At 44.4% G+C, this 16,321-nt stretch overlaps 1 long non-coding RNA gene across 2 annotated transcripts; it reads right to left on the bottom strand.

Moving 5' to 3' along the window:
• Positions 1–2,192: 2,192 nt before the first annotated feature.
• On the bottom strand, positions 2,193–13,339 carry LOC307044726. Of its 2 annotated transcripts, XR_013809680.1 has the most exons (6): positions 13,174–13,339; positions 4,616–4,869; positions 4,295–4,420; positions 3,799–4,168; positions 3,324–3,580; positions 2,193–3,232 (listed from the first exon to the last, which is right to left on the bottom strand). It is a non-coding gene; the product is annotated as an uncharacterized lncRNA (long non-coding RNA). The 2 variants fall into 2 exon arrangements; XR_013809679.1 differs by having other exon boundaries at positions 3,799–4,420.
• Positions 13,340–16,321: the final 2,982 nt, after the last annotated feature.

The following is a 16,321-nucleotide window of genomic DNA, read 5'->3' as shown; positions in this document are numbered from 1 at the left end:
CTACTCGCTGGGGTTGGAAGCAAAAAATGATTAGTCGGATCATTGAGCAAGCTCGAGCCATTCGACAGGTGCTAGCAGATGACAGACGGGCATCAATCCACCTGACATGGAAAGACGTTGATGTCCTTAAAAGCGGTCAACGAGGGACTAGAACCAGTGAGCACATTCACAGATGCGCTGTCGGGTGATGCGTATGTGACCAGCTCATCCATCCTCCCCATTCTCCAACTCCTAAAGGAGGACATTCTGGCTCCATCGGAAAGTGATGTGGAGTTAACCGCTCAGCTGAAGTCGGGGATGTTGGCAAAGCTGGAGGCCAAATATGCCAATGACTCTGTGCAAAAACTGCTGCGAAACTGCACCTTTGTAGACCCCCGCTACCGTGAATATTACAGCAATGTGGATGAGACAAAAAGGGAGATTGAGACGGAGATGATAGTGCTGGGAAGGCAGACGAGTCAAGTTCAAATCAGAGTGGAGGAAGGAGAGAGCACGTTTGCGCAACAAGATGCGGGAGAAGAGCAGCCGGCCAAGAAGAAGAAAGCAACGTTGGCCAGTCTGCTGGCAAGGAGAGCGGTTGCAGCGAGACCGGTCCTCACTGTAGTGGAGCGAGCACACGCAGAGCTGGTTGTCTACACACAGGAGGACGCAATCGATACGGGGGAAAACCCGCTTCAGTGGTGGAAAGTAAATGAGACACGCTTACCGTTGCTTTCCATGGTGGCCCGCAAATACCTCTGCATATGTGCGTCAAGTGCAGCGTCTGAGCGTATTTTCAGCACCGCAGGGAACACGGTGACACCACAACGCGCACAAATAAAGCCAGACAAAGTTAATATGCTTGTCTTTTTAGCAAGGAACCTAGATTGAGGTCCGCGAGATAGATGCGCCAAATGGAATTTGATTTGCCTTTTCATATTCGGCTACAAACCATATGCCTGCTTGTAGGCTTACAGTTTTTGTTATTCAGCCTTTTTATCAGGCGGCGGCCGACGGGCCAAGTTAAGCTGTCCTCGTAGCCTCAATTATTTCCAGCCTAGTTTATTCCCCTTATTTTCATTCTCCGTTGAGAACATTTGAACATGTGTTTGCATCTGTGTAAATAAAGTTATCTGAAACATATAGAAGTTGCAACTGTGTTTTAATTGATCGAAAAATTTGACGAATTTATTACAACGGGGAAAAAATTAAAATGAAACGAATTTATTACAACAGGGATGATTTAAGAACTATATTATGTACACTGTGCATTAGCCTACCATATACGATATGGCATATCCAATATCTTTTTTTTAAATTCTTTATGTATGATGATATATTGTTAACTTAGCTCACAATGGAAACAACGTTGGACATCAACCCAAACGCGTCCTGTATCCGATCTCAAAATGTGCCATTTGCACAATGTGTCATATACACAGCCCTTGTTTTGCACTTGCGTGCACGTCGCGGCACTTTGCGAGCGTCTACCGGCTCAGGCTGCATTTTACACCGAACATATAATATACCGTTCGGAAAAACATTTTTTGCCGCCGTTCGAACGCCACCTCACTCAAGTCGACCCAAGTCAAACCGTCATATACCGTATACCACGGTATGATGTCAGCAAGGTATGACGGAATGATTCCGCCCATGCCTACTGCGTACCCCCATTTGAGAATCACTGGCACACCGGTAGCCTAGCACACCGTTAGCTTAGCATGCTGCTAGCTTAGCATGCCGCTAGCTTAGCATGCCGCTAGCTTAGCACACTTTCATTAAAATGTAATTAATGAGATTGTTGCGTGTTGTTTTTAGTTGGACTTACTAAAGAAACTGGACATGTGTTCTCGTGCTGGGATCAGAGAAACAGACATCAATGGTGATTACTTTTTAATGTTATAACTTTAAATGAACTTGAATGTAATTGTTGTATTTCTGTTGTTGACTCAGTTGTTTGTGTTCATTGCATTTATTTAAATTAATAAATTAATGCTAATAAGTCTAATATTTAAATATATTATGAATGCGTCTTTAAAGGGATTTATAGTCTAATTACCAGCTTAGTGAATGTAGAGTAGGGTCTGCAGCTCATAGACTGCTGGACGCTAATCTGCATATGTTTGACATTAGCATCAGTTAGCATAATTTAGCATAAGTTAGCATTAGCTAGCATGAAAGCCCAAGCGGACACCATTAAACCTCCAGTCCTTAAAGGGATTTATAGTCTAATTACCAGCTTAGTGAATGTAGAGTAGGGTCTGCAGCTCATAGACTGTTGGATGCTAACCTGCGGATGTTGGGACATTAGCATCAGTTAGCATTAGCTAGCATTAAAGCCCAAGTGGACACCAATAAACCTCCAGTCCTTAACCTGTTTAGCCCCAAGCCTGTTTTTCAGGTCTCAGGCTCGAAAATGACATTCCCAGAAGTATCTACTTTTGAATGTAAGTCCAGGCGTGAACATGGCCGTGCTTCCTATCAGTATTGGCACCACATTCCTACATGTATGCAATTAAGTTGAGGAGAAAACCCATGTTGAGTAGCTGGCGTCAGTGAGATCTCGTCTGACTGAACGCCCCGTGAGGCCAGCGGGACGCCCTGCAGTCAGAGAGACGCTCTCTGACTGCCTCCCATTTGCAAACAAACAGATCCACGCTGAGCTGAAAGCAGTCGTTTGAGAGGCGCACGGGGAATGTGAGCTGGGTGAGAGTTAACGAGCTCCAGTTTTGCACTGGTAGTGGTAGTCCTGTTTTATTTGTCTCTTCTTCGGTGGCTCCCCTCTTGCAGCAAGCACCTGGTCCTCTATTGCTGACTTTTCATGCCGCCATTTCCTCTGCCTATTTAGGTCGACAGATGATTTGTCGACTGAGGAATGCTGAGGATTAGGGGATGGTACTTGCTGGTATGGGGATGAAGGGTGGCGGCATAGGGAACTGCCATGAGGCAGGAGATGGGGCTTGTGGAAGGTGACCCTGTGTGTGAGGATGAAGCAGGAGAACTAGGCCATGCATTAAACCCTCCAGGGTGACAGTCCTGTGCTGAGTCAGCTCTGGCACTGCGGTGCTGGCGTATCAATGCCTCACCCTCCCTATTGCCAGGCTCCTGGATTTCCAGGCTAACATGCCTCACAGGTTCAGTAGGGAGCTCCCTCGGTAATGGCAAGGAATCCTCAGCTGCCGTTGCCTTTTGGGGAAGCTTCACTCTTTGGAGCAATGAGTCCCGACCGGTTCTTTTTTGTCTTTCTTGTAACCTAGAAAGAAATACAACATATTGAGAATTGTATACAAAGTGAATCCATCTAAAGTGCAGCTGTTAAAGAGAATGTAGCCAAAATCTCTTACCAACAAGACACAGTGGTGTTGTTTATAGTAACAAGCACCAAGTGGGTCTGCTCCTGTACGACGAGGCTGTCTTCCAGCAGTTGTTTAATGTGGACGTATGATTTCACCATAGACTGTGGAATAGGCAAGGTTTTACCCTTGCTGTCTTTGGGGCGGTTTCCTGCAAGCTCAAACTCTTTTAAAGCCTGAGTGAAACACATTCACATATCCGGCTGGCATCAGGTCTCAGAGCAGCCTGACCATGGGTCATGAATAGTCTGTGAAGGAGAAAGACAATTAATAAATATTATACGGATATACAGTACAACCCCACTTCACAAATGGACTATACCAGTTCATTTGTCTGACTCCATTACTAAGAGTCTGAAATGCTGTGAGGGTTAGACGTACAAAACAGCTACTTACTACTCTCAATAATGACAATTAAGATATATGTGAATGATGTAATGTGTGCGTCCACTAGAGGTCAGTTCACCTTTCAGCTGCTTGTGGGCCTGGCACAGAGCCACTTCGTTTCCTGGAAGCTCTCCATGGTCCAGGTAAGGTTTTTTTTTTTGGACTCCAGGCTATGAGTTGTGGGTTGCTTATCCATTTGATGTAGCTTTGAATACAGCCTCACAATCTCATCCGTCTCGCCTACTGACAATGCCGTTATTGTTCTGTTTAGTTGAACAAGATACTTGGCCAAGTCATCCACAGCCTCCCATCCCTCAACACCTCTAGAATCACAGCGGGTATTCTGACAAATGATTGGTAAATGGTCACATGACCTGAGCCGATGTCCTGGGCGCAGAGAAGTTTTTGTCAGAAGTACACATCTGACAGGACTGTGAGACATCACCGTGCTATAAGCACACAACACCAATTGACTATTTGAGACTGAATGAAACAAGTTATTCATAGCATGTGCGGAGCAATAATGAATCCTGAAGAATTTAAAAACAATGTGATTTTACAATTGGTCAGATTACCTGAGAGGTTGTGTAAGTGGACGCGTCGGGTGAGTCAGCAGGAAGAGAAATACTCTGAGTGGATTCAGGCTGGGGCTCTTCAGGTGGGCTCTCAGCTGCATCACTTTGGGGGGATAGTGCCAACGGCTGTACAGCCGTACCGGCCATGAGAGACAAACAGTTGAATAAAAATATCCTTGAAACTGATCTGTTCATCCAAATGGATCTAAATGCATGCAACACAAAAAGACAAATGTAGCCTATGTGATAAAAACACCATTCAAAGCATGTATGCTCTTCTAGAATTCATATGCCAGGACAATAAAAGAATAATCAGATTACCTGAGATGATGTGTGAGGTGATGTGTTGTGAGATACAGGGAGCAGAAAAGCACCGCGGGGTGCTGAAGTGTCCGAGGGGCGCTGACTGAGGATCTCCACTGCATCACTCATTGTGATGTCAAGGCACTCCTCCTCCTCCTGAACTTCAACCTGGCGGTCTGGAACAATGGTGCCACGTTCACTGTCCTGTTGTGGACCCAGCAGATCTCCTCTGTCAGACTGAGCCAGCAAATACTCCACAGCAATACGCTCACCTGCCATAACATCAATTATGAAAAAGAAAATGTTTAAATTTGGAGGAATAGACAAGTTGCTACTAGAAAGAAGAAGAACAGAAAGGCCTAGCTGCAGTGACGTGGGGAGAGGGAGGCGGGCTCTTTCATCGTTATCAGAAAAGGATCATATAGGGCACACACGGAGCAGTTGGACCCCCAGAGCGTTGCGTATGCCGGTCTACCCACCTTGGGACCCGTTGCCGTAGTCGTTTAGCCCCCCCCCCCCACACACAGAGCGGAGCAAGGCAACGAAACTTAAAATAATAAGCAGCATTTTACGGCGCGCTATGCATGGGGCCGCCTTGGGGGATTTCCCGACATGTCGTTTCAGTAAATTAAAGGGTGTTTCATGTTGTCGTTGCTGTGGACCTTCTTAATAAAATGGAAAATGGCGTTTAATACTTTTTAATAGCCTTAACTTTCGCTAAATTGATTTATCAACTTTTAATACTTTTTAAGACCCCGCGGACACCCTGGTATTGTCCTCCTGTGCCTCGCTCATTTTTTACCGGTGTATTGATGGTCTGCAAACTAGCGGGGCGGGGCCTGCTGTGATCTGATCAAGAATGATTGTGATTGGTGGTTTGCTGTGCATGCAGAGCCTGCATGTCACTCACTCAAGTACCCCTGACAGGAGAGCCGCGTAAGTTTTCCTTTTGTAGCAAGCAGCCACAGCAGCCCTGCTGTAGTTTGTTTATAGCAGGGGTGTCCAAACTTTTTTTCCTGAGGGCCACATACAGAAAAATATACGAAGGACTGGGCCACTCACTAGACGTGAAGTATACTGCCTCACTTCTAATGCACTAATATTGGTAAAATCAATCAAATGCAGATAAATTACGTTTGATAATTGAACATGTTTGAAGAAAAAAAGCCTCCATCACAGCTCTCCATTAGTAGATTTTAATTTTGTTTTTTACAAATAAATAAATAATTGGGCTTGTTAACACATCAACTAATGTTTGTTAAAAAATTCAACTTTAATTGACTGAATTTATTAAGTATTTGGGCTTATTAACACATGAAAACTGTGTGTATATTTTTAACTCACCAGTAATGGGAAGAATGTTGCACTCAGTGGGAGCAGTGATGCTGCGCTTTGGTCTGAAGGATAGCTGGCAGGTCAGGAGTAAGTTTGGTGGTTGAGATGCGAAGGACGTCACAGAGATGGCTGTCGGTCATTCTGGTTCTCAATCTGCTTTTGTTCAGCGTTAACAGAGAAAATGTCTGCTCACAGATGTATGTTGAGCCAAACAGACTCATCATTCGTTTTGCGTGGCGTCGCATCAGAGGAAACTTGGCCTTTTCCAAGCTCCGGTAGAAGTCAGGTAGGGAGAGAAGCTGATGTTGATTCTTCAGAGAATCATCACACTGCATTTCAATCAGTTCTAATTGCAGACTCTCTTCCACTTCTTCTGCATCCATTGAAAACGGAGCCGCAAACAGTGTGATTTTCTTCTCAATGACAGAAAAATCTTGAAAGCGCCGACTGAACTCTGTAATGAGAGATGTGATCACAGACACATATTCTCCCATTTTAGCAGAGAGGGCATCTGGAAACGCGCATTTGATTTCGGTCAGCGTGGGGAAGTGCGCTACATTGAAGTTGCGCAGTTGTGACTCGAAGAGACGGAGCTTCGCACGGAATGCTTTCATGTGCGCATACAGCTGTGATACCAGCTGCTCTTTGCCTTGTAGTCTCTTGTTCAGGGTGTTGAGATGATCAGTGAGATCAACTAAAAAAGCCAGGTCTGCCAACCATAAAGGGTCACTGAGCTCATGCAGAGGTCTGCCCTTTTCTTTCAAAAACGTGTCGATATTTGATCTCAGGGAATAAAACCGCTGCAGCACAGAGCCACGGCTAAGCCAGCGCACATCAGAATGGTAGAGTAGGTCCCCGTATTCAGCATCGACATCAGAGAGGAACGCTTGAAATTCTCTGTGGTAGAGCCCTCGTGCCCGAATTATATTGACAGTTTTCACAACTGTGTTCATCACATCGCCAAGCTGGACTGACTTGGCACAGAGGGCTTCTTGGTGGATGATGCAGTGCATTTTGACAGCCTCCCCTCCGCTCTCTCGCACCTTGGCGCATACCATAGATGCCATTCCTTTGCGCTCGCCTGTCATTGCTGGAGCCCCATCCGTTGTTAGTCCACACAGCTTGTCCCATTTAAGTCCAATCGAGTCAATTGCATCTGACACAGCTTCAAAAATGTCCTTACCAGTTGTTGTCCCCTTTAGACTCCGAAGATCAAGCAGTTCCTCCGTAATGCAAAAATTATCATCAACTCCCCGCAAAAAGATTAACAGCTGTGCAGTGTCCGTGGCATCTGTACTCTCATCACATGCAATCGAGTAAAAATCACAAGCACAAGCTTTATCTGACACTTGCTGCTTTAAGTTAGCCGACAAGTCTTCAATTCGCCGCACAACCGTATTTCTAGACATGCTAACGTTGTTAAAATCCTGCATTTTCTCCGGGCACATTATTCCCACGACTTTAGTGAGGCACTGTTTGATGAAGTCACCGTCTGAGAAAGATTTCCCATGTAGGGCAATGAGTTGAGCTACTTCATAACTGGCTATTGTAGCATTTTCTTGAGCTTTGTTTGCACGGAAAAAAAACTGTTGCTGGGTTAGCAGGCTAGCTGTCATTTGCTTCACCTTCTCTTCCCGCTCGGCGCCAGTGTAGGACGTGAAGGTCTGATGTTTCGTCTCGTAATGTCGTCGTACATTGTACTCTTTCATAACGGCAACCGTTTCATCGCAAATCAAACACACACACTTCCCCTTGGTTTCTATGAAAAAATATTCATTTTTCCACCGAGTCTGAAATTTTCTGCACTCACTTGCGATCTTGCGTCTTTTTGGTTCCGCCATTTCTGGTGACCCTGAGCAAATTTTTTCTTTGATTGCTTGCTTTGTAGGGACGCTGCCTTGTTAAAGACAGTAGCTCCATCTAGTGTTGAAACTAAGAAGTACAATACAGTTAAACGCAAATATTATGTGTGGGCCATAGTCCATTATACTTTTAGACTTTGAAACGGGCCAATTAAAAATGGTTGGCGGGCCGCAGTTGGCCCGCGGGCCGTAGTTTGGACACCCCTGGTTTATAGCATAATGTTAGCCTTTTGCTTCTGTCGACTAGATTTATGATTCAAAAATTATAAAAGTAGGGTTGACATGTGGAGATTATCCGGCTGAACAAAACGTGATCCCTCTCTTAAATGTGTGTCAACCACAGACCTTATTTCAAGCTATTTTCCAAAATCCTATGGAGAATTTCCATTGGTTTTTGACGAAGGAACCGAAAGAAGTTTACTTCCGGGTTTAAGGACGCGTCACTGCGGCTCTCTATAACGGCCCGTCCACACAGTGGCGTGCGTTGACGCTTGAAGCTGGGCGTGTCTGAAGCTTGGGGATTTTTTGCGAGCAACGCGACCAAAAACCAATCACATGAATCTCCCGCCCCCGACATACAAAGCAATAGCAATGTTAAAACGAAGTAAACTGGATATAAAATCCCCAAACAGGCGAAAGCCTCCCAGTTTCACCCACTGTCTCTGCCACCTCCCTCCATGCCTGGCTCCTCCGGTTTGTATCCCGGTAGATGAACAGAGACTGATCATACAGCACCGGGTGATTCCCTACCGCTATAATGAATTTTCCCTCCATTTTTTGGAATATGAGGAAATGACCTGCGTAGTCTCTCCCAGCATACACGCGGTTTGATTGGCTAGCGCTTCTACTGGCAGATTTGCATAAACGGGATTTCATTGGCTGACGCTTCTGCCGAGGCGCCAAAAGTTGAACATTGCTGAACTTTTGAAGCGAGCAACGCCAGCAACGCCAGCAACGCCAGCAACGCTTCCCAAAATGCAGTTCGGCAAAAAGTGACGTCACCCCATTCAAAGTGAATGGTGAAGCGTCAACGCACGCCGCTGTGTGGACGGGCCGTAAGGAGTGAGAGTGACGCGTAGCCAAAACCGGAAGCTGCGTACACTCTGGTGGCTACCATTAGCAGCTAACTTTTTACATAAAAATGGAATTATGGATTATAAACAATTGCTTCAAAGCCACAGATACATTATTAACCTATTGATTAACCGATTCAGCCGCATTTTCTCTCGTTTTAATGCCATTGAACACGTCTTTTGATCAGATTGACAGCTACGGTGAGACGATCTCCCGTAAAAGCTCCGTAAAGTAGACCCTCCAGAAAAACGCGATTCTGCAATTGCAGAATTTACCGCATAATCAGCAAAATGGCGCAGATTTTTAAATATTTATCAAAAGGCCGCATAATCCCCGCATTTTTCCACAAAAAGTTGAGAAAAAAAAAAAAGTTAACTGGTCTTGACGTGACGTCATCAGCTCGCGCATCACAGAATGTAAACAACACTGTATAGAGCTCATTTACCGACGAACATTTCTACTAAAGACCGGGCAAAAAGTGGGGGGAAACTATTCTGCACCCCGTGCAACTGTGTGTTGGAGCATAAGAGAAATTCAACGGTGGCGACCCACTTTGATTCATTCAAACATTCGAGAATGCTTTCTGCTGCTGCGGACAAGAAAGCCAAACAACTCACGTTCACCGAGGCATCAACCTCCAAAACCCTTTAGAGGGCTACAAGAAACGAAGTGAGTAGCTACAAGATTGAAGCTGCAGATAACGAACGAGTAAATGAAAACAGAATGAGGCGGAGAAGTGTGTGTGTGTGTGTGTGTGTGTGTGGTGTGTGTGTGTGTGAGATTAAAATAGCCCAATTGCTTTTACAATAAATAAACATTGAATGTGTTTAATTGAATAGTAAAGGGGTTTAACGTTAGTGGCAGGTTGTGTGTGAGAGAGAATAAATAAGACACCCCAATATTTAAAAAAATTGTTATTCTGTTCCCCCGCATATTTCGCAACTTTCCGCAATTTCACCGCATAAAATCTCATAAAAACCCCGCATGTTGAATCTCATAATCAAGGATTTTATCCCGCGTTTTTCTGGAGGGTCTAGTAAAGGTACGTGTTGTGATGTCTGTGTTTGCTTCCCCTGTCGCGAGATCGGATTGCTTAGTGATGATACTATATTCGATAAGTAATAAGGTTATCTTTATTTTGAATTCTGTGCTACAGTAAAGTGTTTGTTTTTTTTTAAATGAATAAAACCGCACATCCCTGCGGTGTGAATATCGCGCATGCGCATATCGCCATGACACGATATATCGTTCAGCCCTAGTATAGTTGCACGTCAGGCACAACAGTGGATTTTATTATAATATTTGTGTATTGTATTTTATAGTTTTTGCATAATATATAATTTTGTTCATTGGTTTGTTAAACATATATTACTTAAAAATCAGTTTTAAGAAAATGTGTCATGCATCAAGATGAAAATATCCTTAGTGTGTTGTAATTCATGCATGAAGGAGTTAATAAATCACACACTGATGGAACATTACTATATTGTAATTATATATAGGCTTTTTCTATCAAAAACGTTCGGGGTTGGTCAGGGGGTACTTGGCTGAGAAAATGTTTCAAAGGGGATACATTACTGAAAAAAGTTTAAGCGCTGTGCTTCACAGTAGTGATGGGAGCTCCGGCTCTTCCTGGTGAGCCGGATCATTTGGCTCGGCTCACCAAGAAGAGCCGGCTCTTTCGGCTCCCAAACGGCTCTTCAGTTTACCACATATTATACCTTTTAATTAAATCAAATGTAGCCCTGTTTTGACTAATGAATGATGTATATGTGTACACATATATCACTTAAATTATTCAATACATCCTTTGTACTGAAGTATTCAAAAGTAAAAATAACATGTTTATTATAAATGATTTGCTGTGGCCAAATATTTTCATTGCATTAACAGACCCTTGTAACTCTCTGATACCACCCAATGAATGCACTGACTTGCTTGTAGAACCACGCTACACAAAACAGATAGCAACACCTATAAAAACTATTTGAAGAAAGGGGCTACTGTATCGACATTTTAAAATTATATTTAAAGAAAAGGCCCTGACAAAACAGCAGGGCTCTATTTCAGTAACTATTAGCTATAGAAAAAAAGACAGCAACAGCTGACATCAAATCTTTGCTTAGCCTAAGGATAATCATAAATAAATAACAGTGAAAATAAATACATTGCAATGCTCAAAACAGCAGAATCCAACCGTCTCTAATCATTGGATATTACATGTCACTGCATGCATGCACGGAGCAGCTGTAGCGCGGAGATCATCATCATTCTGTCTTGTATTGCTTAAAGTACCTATATTTGAACAATATATTTTAGGGCCATACCTATATAAAAGTATATAAATATAGTTTTCTTTTCAAAATACCAAACAGAACCTGCATTTTAGCCATGCCTCTTTTCGCTCTATTTGCTCTTTCCAGCGCTGTTTTTGCAGGGGGCTGATTCTGTGAGCTGCAGCTGACCACGCCCCCCTGCAGGAGAGGGCAGCGTGCTCTGAGATGAGCTGCTGGGCTGTCAGAAGAGGGGGAGAAAAAGAGATCTCCCTCCTCCGTGTCGAACGCTATCGAAGCAGTTTCTGCCGTTGCTCCGTTAGTTCAAACAGTAACGACGGACTATTTTTCTTAGCGGATGCATGTCAATTTAAATAAATACAACTATTTTTTAAATCAATAAAATCATTTTCTAAATCCATAGAAGCATTTCAATTAATATTGGGAGTCATGTCGTTACTTTGTTGAGAATGTGGCCATGTAATAAGCGGGATAATGTGCACATTGCATAATGTGCTTCAGGCCGATCTAGATCCCTCCGCAAAAAATAAATAAAAAACGGCTCTTTCGCGACCGACACATCACTACTTCACAGCATGCAATAGTGTTTTATTGTCAGAGTTCATAGAGGTTTTATCTTCACAGTCTAATGTATATTTTCTACTTTTTAAATGTAGTTTTATTTATATTTTTTGAGATGTTTAAATTCTAGCATTGTTTATTTCTACTCTCTAATTTCTTGTTTTTTATGCTGCTGCAAAGCAAACATTTCCAACATTTCCATCATCCAGCAGCGTGCTAGGCTAACAGCGTGCTAAGCTAAGGCGTGTGTGTGATGGAGTTTTAATTGATACACAGTTCAATTGGTTTTATTTTCATAAACGGTTATCAACCGTTAGTGCCAAAGCAGTAGGCTATAATATATTAATTACCAGCTGTGTCCCAATTCAGCGGCCGCATCCTCCTGAGGATGCATTCGGAGACCGCATACGTCACTTCCGCCAAACGAAGGCTGTCCCAATTTAAAAAAAAGACAAGACTCCTCCGAATGCGGCCCGCAAATGCAGCCTTCTTTCCCCAGATTTAGAGGATACATCTGATGTACACTCCGCGGTGTACCATATCCCAGGATGCAACGGGTGACAGTGACGAATGAGTTTTAAAAAAAATATATGGCTTGTAACGTCCCATCAACGGCTACAACGGTTTCAGCTGGATTCGTTTTTAAATGTACTCACCCAAATAGTAAACGACATGAGAGAAAAGTAAACCTATTTAATTTGTGTATTTAAATATACGGGCAATTGGAGATGTCTTCTTTATATTACATACATAAAATAATATGAAGTGAAAATATTTCTAAACCCTGTTTGGTTTTCATATTGTTGGGATTCATTATAAAGCTAATTTATTTATTTAACTGCTTTTGTTATACAAATCTTACTGCAACAATTTTGTTTTGATAGGGAGCAAGGAGCAGACTGCGCAATTTATCTAGATGCGCGGGGAGAATGAAGCCCTCTTTACGGGGGCCTGTTGCGACCTCGGGAAAATAATTTAAACATAACACCAAAATAAGTACAGCTAGATCTGACTCCATATTGAACAGTTTTGAAAACAGTTTGAAAATATTTTGCCTAGTGTCAGAAATTATTACCGGCACTTGTGACTGCAGCTAGGTTGCAAGGTGACGGGGGCGGCAAAATGTAGGGGTAACTGCCGGTGACGTACATCGACATGCTCCGTAGACCGTCTCATTTCGCAGTCCGCGGAGGACCCAGGCTGGGTCCTCAGGAGGCTGGGTCCTCAGGAGGACCCAGCCTCTGGGACTCTGGGAATTGGGACACAGCTGACTACAACCCCTACTTGTTTCGCTAGCATAAACTCAACAAAGCTAGCGTTAGCTGGCTAACTGACGCTATTTTGCCGCTAAAATGCACGATATAAAAGGGTGGTCTTCAAAGCGGATTTAACCCTCAATCACAATAATAATATTCAAAGCAATACTCGGCAAGTAAGGGGCAAAACTTACCGTTGATTGACGCACAATGTCAGCAGACTGGTAGCGAGTAGCGACACGAACAGTAATTCATCCGGCTCGACCATAGACTGGGCTCGGCTTGACCTGACTTTGGATCTGACTGACCCAAGCCTCGTTGTTCTGATAGCTCCTCCCCTTCGCTCCAACACCCCTCCCTCCCCCCACATCTAGGGTTATGGCTAGAAAGGATCCGTCTAATGTAAATATGACGTCACGTTCTCGTTCTAACTCTCGTTGTAATCGGAGCGGCTCGGCTCTAATCGGAAAGAGTCGGGGTGGGCGGGACGCGGGAAGAGACGTCGTTCTAACTCTCGTTGTAATCAGAGCAGTTGTAACTAGTGATGGGATTTATGGCTCTTTGAAGGGAGCCGGATCTTATGGCTCCGTTCCTTTCAAAGAGCCGTTCAAAAGAGCCGTTTTTTTGGCGGGGTTACTTGGTTTGTCTGTGAAATAATCACCAGGATAATGATTGACTGTATTGCCAGACCTAATGTCAATAATCTGCTTTGTAAACACGACACAAGGTGGCGCCATATCCATGTCATTCATGTCCGTGAATGTACTACTTTGAATTTACCCTCCGTATGTGTTAAGTAAATAAAGTTGCCTTGCCTTGAATGAAATTCACGCAACTCTTAATATTAGATACTGTGTTTTTAAGTGGCGATGGAGATCATTTGTTGGCCCTGCTTTAAAGGACATTTTTGCCTTTACAAATGGTGCGCATTTTTGGTTGAAGTGCATCAAAATGCTGCTGCGTTTTCGCCTTTGGCTCATTTTCCATCCGAAAAACACGTCGTCTACCTGTCCTGTAGCCTACTACTTGTTATGACTTCTCTCTCTCGCGTATTCCGTTAAGACCCACCCCATCTCACTCCTGCTGAAACCTACTAATCAGAGTAGGGGCGGGTCTTCACAGAATACGTTTGGGGAACAAAATCAAGCTTTTTAACAGGCGAGTGGATTTTGGCAGGCAGTGAGTGCGGACTAACAATTGAACGATAACAAGAACGGCTCAAACCAAGTACGACTCGGTTCCCCTCGTTCATACCAAAGAGCCGTTCAAAAGAATCGGCTCGTTCGCGACCGACACATCACTAGTTGTAACCACTCAAAGTCCTCAAGAGATAGGAAACGACAGCAGTGTGGGACCTTGTTGCGGGAAATTACTGAGCACACATACCACCTACAGGATGAGACGTTCATGTGTACAGTGATATCAAGACTAAATGATCTTTTGGAGGGCGTAAAGCAACACACCCCACATGACAGTAGTCTTCCTCTCACCTTCACGCCCCCCAAACACAAAAGGCAGAAGAGGACCATAACACCTCTCAGTACCAGCCATCGTAGACACCCTTTTCCAGGCCGGGTGGGTCATAAAGCTGAGGTCATGAGATCCAACTACAGAGTGGACAGCTTGAACAAGATTTTAAAAGCTAAGTCCCCAGAGTCTAATGCGGGAGGAGCAGGCAGGGGTACGAAGAGGAGGATAGATGCTTTAGGTAAGAACAAAGTATATTTACTTTTGCCATCTCCTCTATATTCACAAAACACAGCCAATCCTATGTGACATGGCACAGTTCATTTCACTCCAATAGAAACTGATATAAAAGAGACCATTAGTCTTCTCATTGTGCTTATTGCTGTGGATAGGTGTTAACTAGTGTTGTATTGTATCATATCAAAAGTTGTTTTCATCCAAGGCACCACCGCCAGGTGAATGTTGGAAGCTTGGAGATGAACGGAGCTGCAAAGAGGCAAAGAGGCAAAGAGGCAAAGAGGCAAAGAGGTGCTAAGTAAAACAACCTTTTTAATCCATTGCATGTGATTGATGTAGTTATAAAAAGAATATCATAAGCTGTCATTACAGTCTAAATATCTAACAGCAAAAGGAGGAGAGTCTGAGGAGGAGAGGAGATGAGGAGAACAGAGGAGAGGAGACAGCAAAAGGAGGAGAGTCTGAGGAGGAGAGGAGATGAGGAGAACAGAGGAGAGGAGAGGATACAGCAAAAGGAGGAGAGTATGAGGAGAGGAGAACAGGAGAGGAGAGGAGACAGCAAAAGGAGGAGAGTATGAGGAGAGGAGAACAGGAGAGGAGAGGAGACAGCAAAAGGAGGAGAGTATGAGGAGAGGAGAACAGGAGAGGAGAGGAGACAGCAAAAGGAGGAGAGTCTGAGGAGGAGAGGAGATGAGGAGAACAGAGGAGAGGAGACAGCAAAAGGAGGAGAGTATGAGGAGAGGAGAACAGGAGAGGAGAGGATACAGCAAAAGGAGGAGAGTATGAGGAGAGGAGAACAGGAGAGGAGAGGAGACAGCAAAAGGAGGAGAGTCTGAGGAGGAGAGGAGATGAGGAGAACAGAGGAGAGGAGACAGCAAAAGGAGGAGAGTATGAGGAGAGGAGAACAGGAGAGGAGAGGATACAGCAAAAGGAGGAGAGTATGAGGAGAGGAGAACAGGAGAGGAGAGGAGACAGCAAAAGGAGGAGAGTCTGAGGAGGAGAGGAGATGAGGAGAACAGAGGAGAGGAGACAGCAAAAGGAGGAGAGTATGAGGAGAGGAGAACAGGAGAGGAGAGGAGACAGCAAAAGGAGGAGAGTCTGAGGAGGAGAGGAGATGAGGAGAACAGAGGAGAGGAGACAGCAAAAGGAGGAGAGTATGAGGAGAGGAGAACAGGAGAGGAGAGGATACAGCAAAAGGAGGAGAGTATGAGGAGAGGAGAACAGGAGAGGAGAGGAGACAGCAAAAGGAGGAGAGTCTGAGGAGGAGAGGAGATGAGGAGAACAGAGGAGAGGAGACAGCAAAAGGAGGAGAGTATGAGGAGAGGAGAACAGGAGAGGAGAGGATACAGCAAAAGGAGGAGAGTATGAGGAGAGGAGAACAGGAGAGGAGAGGAGACAGCAAAAGGAGGAGAGTCTGAGGAGGAGAGGAGATGAGGAGAACAGAGGAGAGGAGACAGCAAAAGGAGGAGAGTATGAGGAGAGGAGAACAGGAGAGGAGAGGAGACAGCAAAAGGAGGAGAGTCTGAGGAGGAGAGGAGATGAGGAGAACAGAGGAGAGGAGACAGCAAAAGGAGGATAGTCTGAGGAGAGGAGAACAGGAGAGGAGAGGATACAGCAAAAGGAGGAGAGTCTGAGGAG

This window comes from Notothenia rossii (genome assembly GCF_949606895.1).
Source record: "Notothenia rossii genome assembly, chromosome: 6".
In the NCBI taxonomy this organism is placed as follows: domain Eukaryota; kingdom Metazoa; phylum Chordata; class Actinopteri; order Perciformes; family Nototheniidae; genus Notothenia; species Notothenia rossii.
This window is presented reverse-complemented; position numbering and strand designations above follow the sequence as displayed.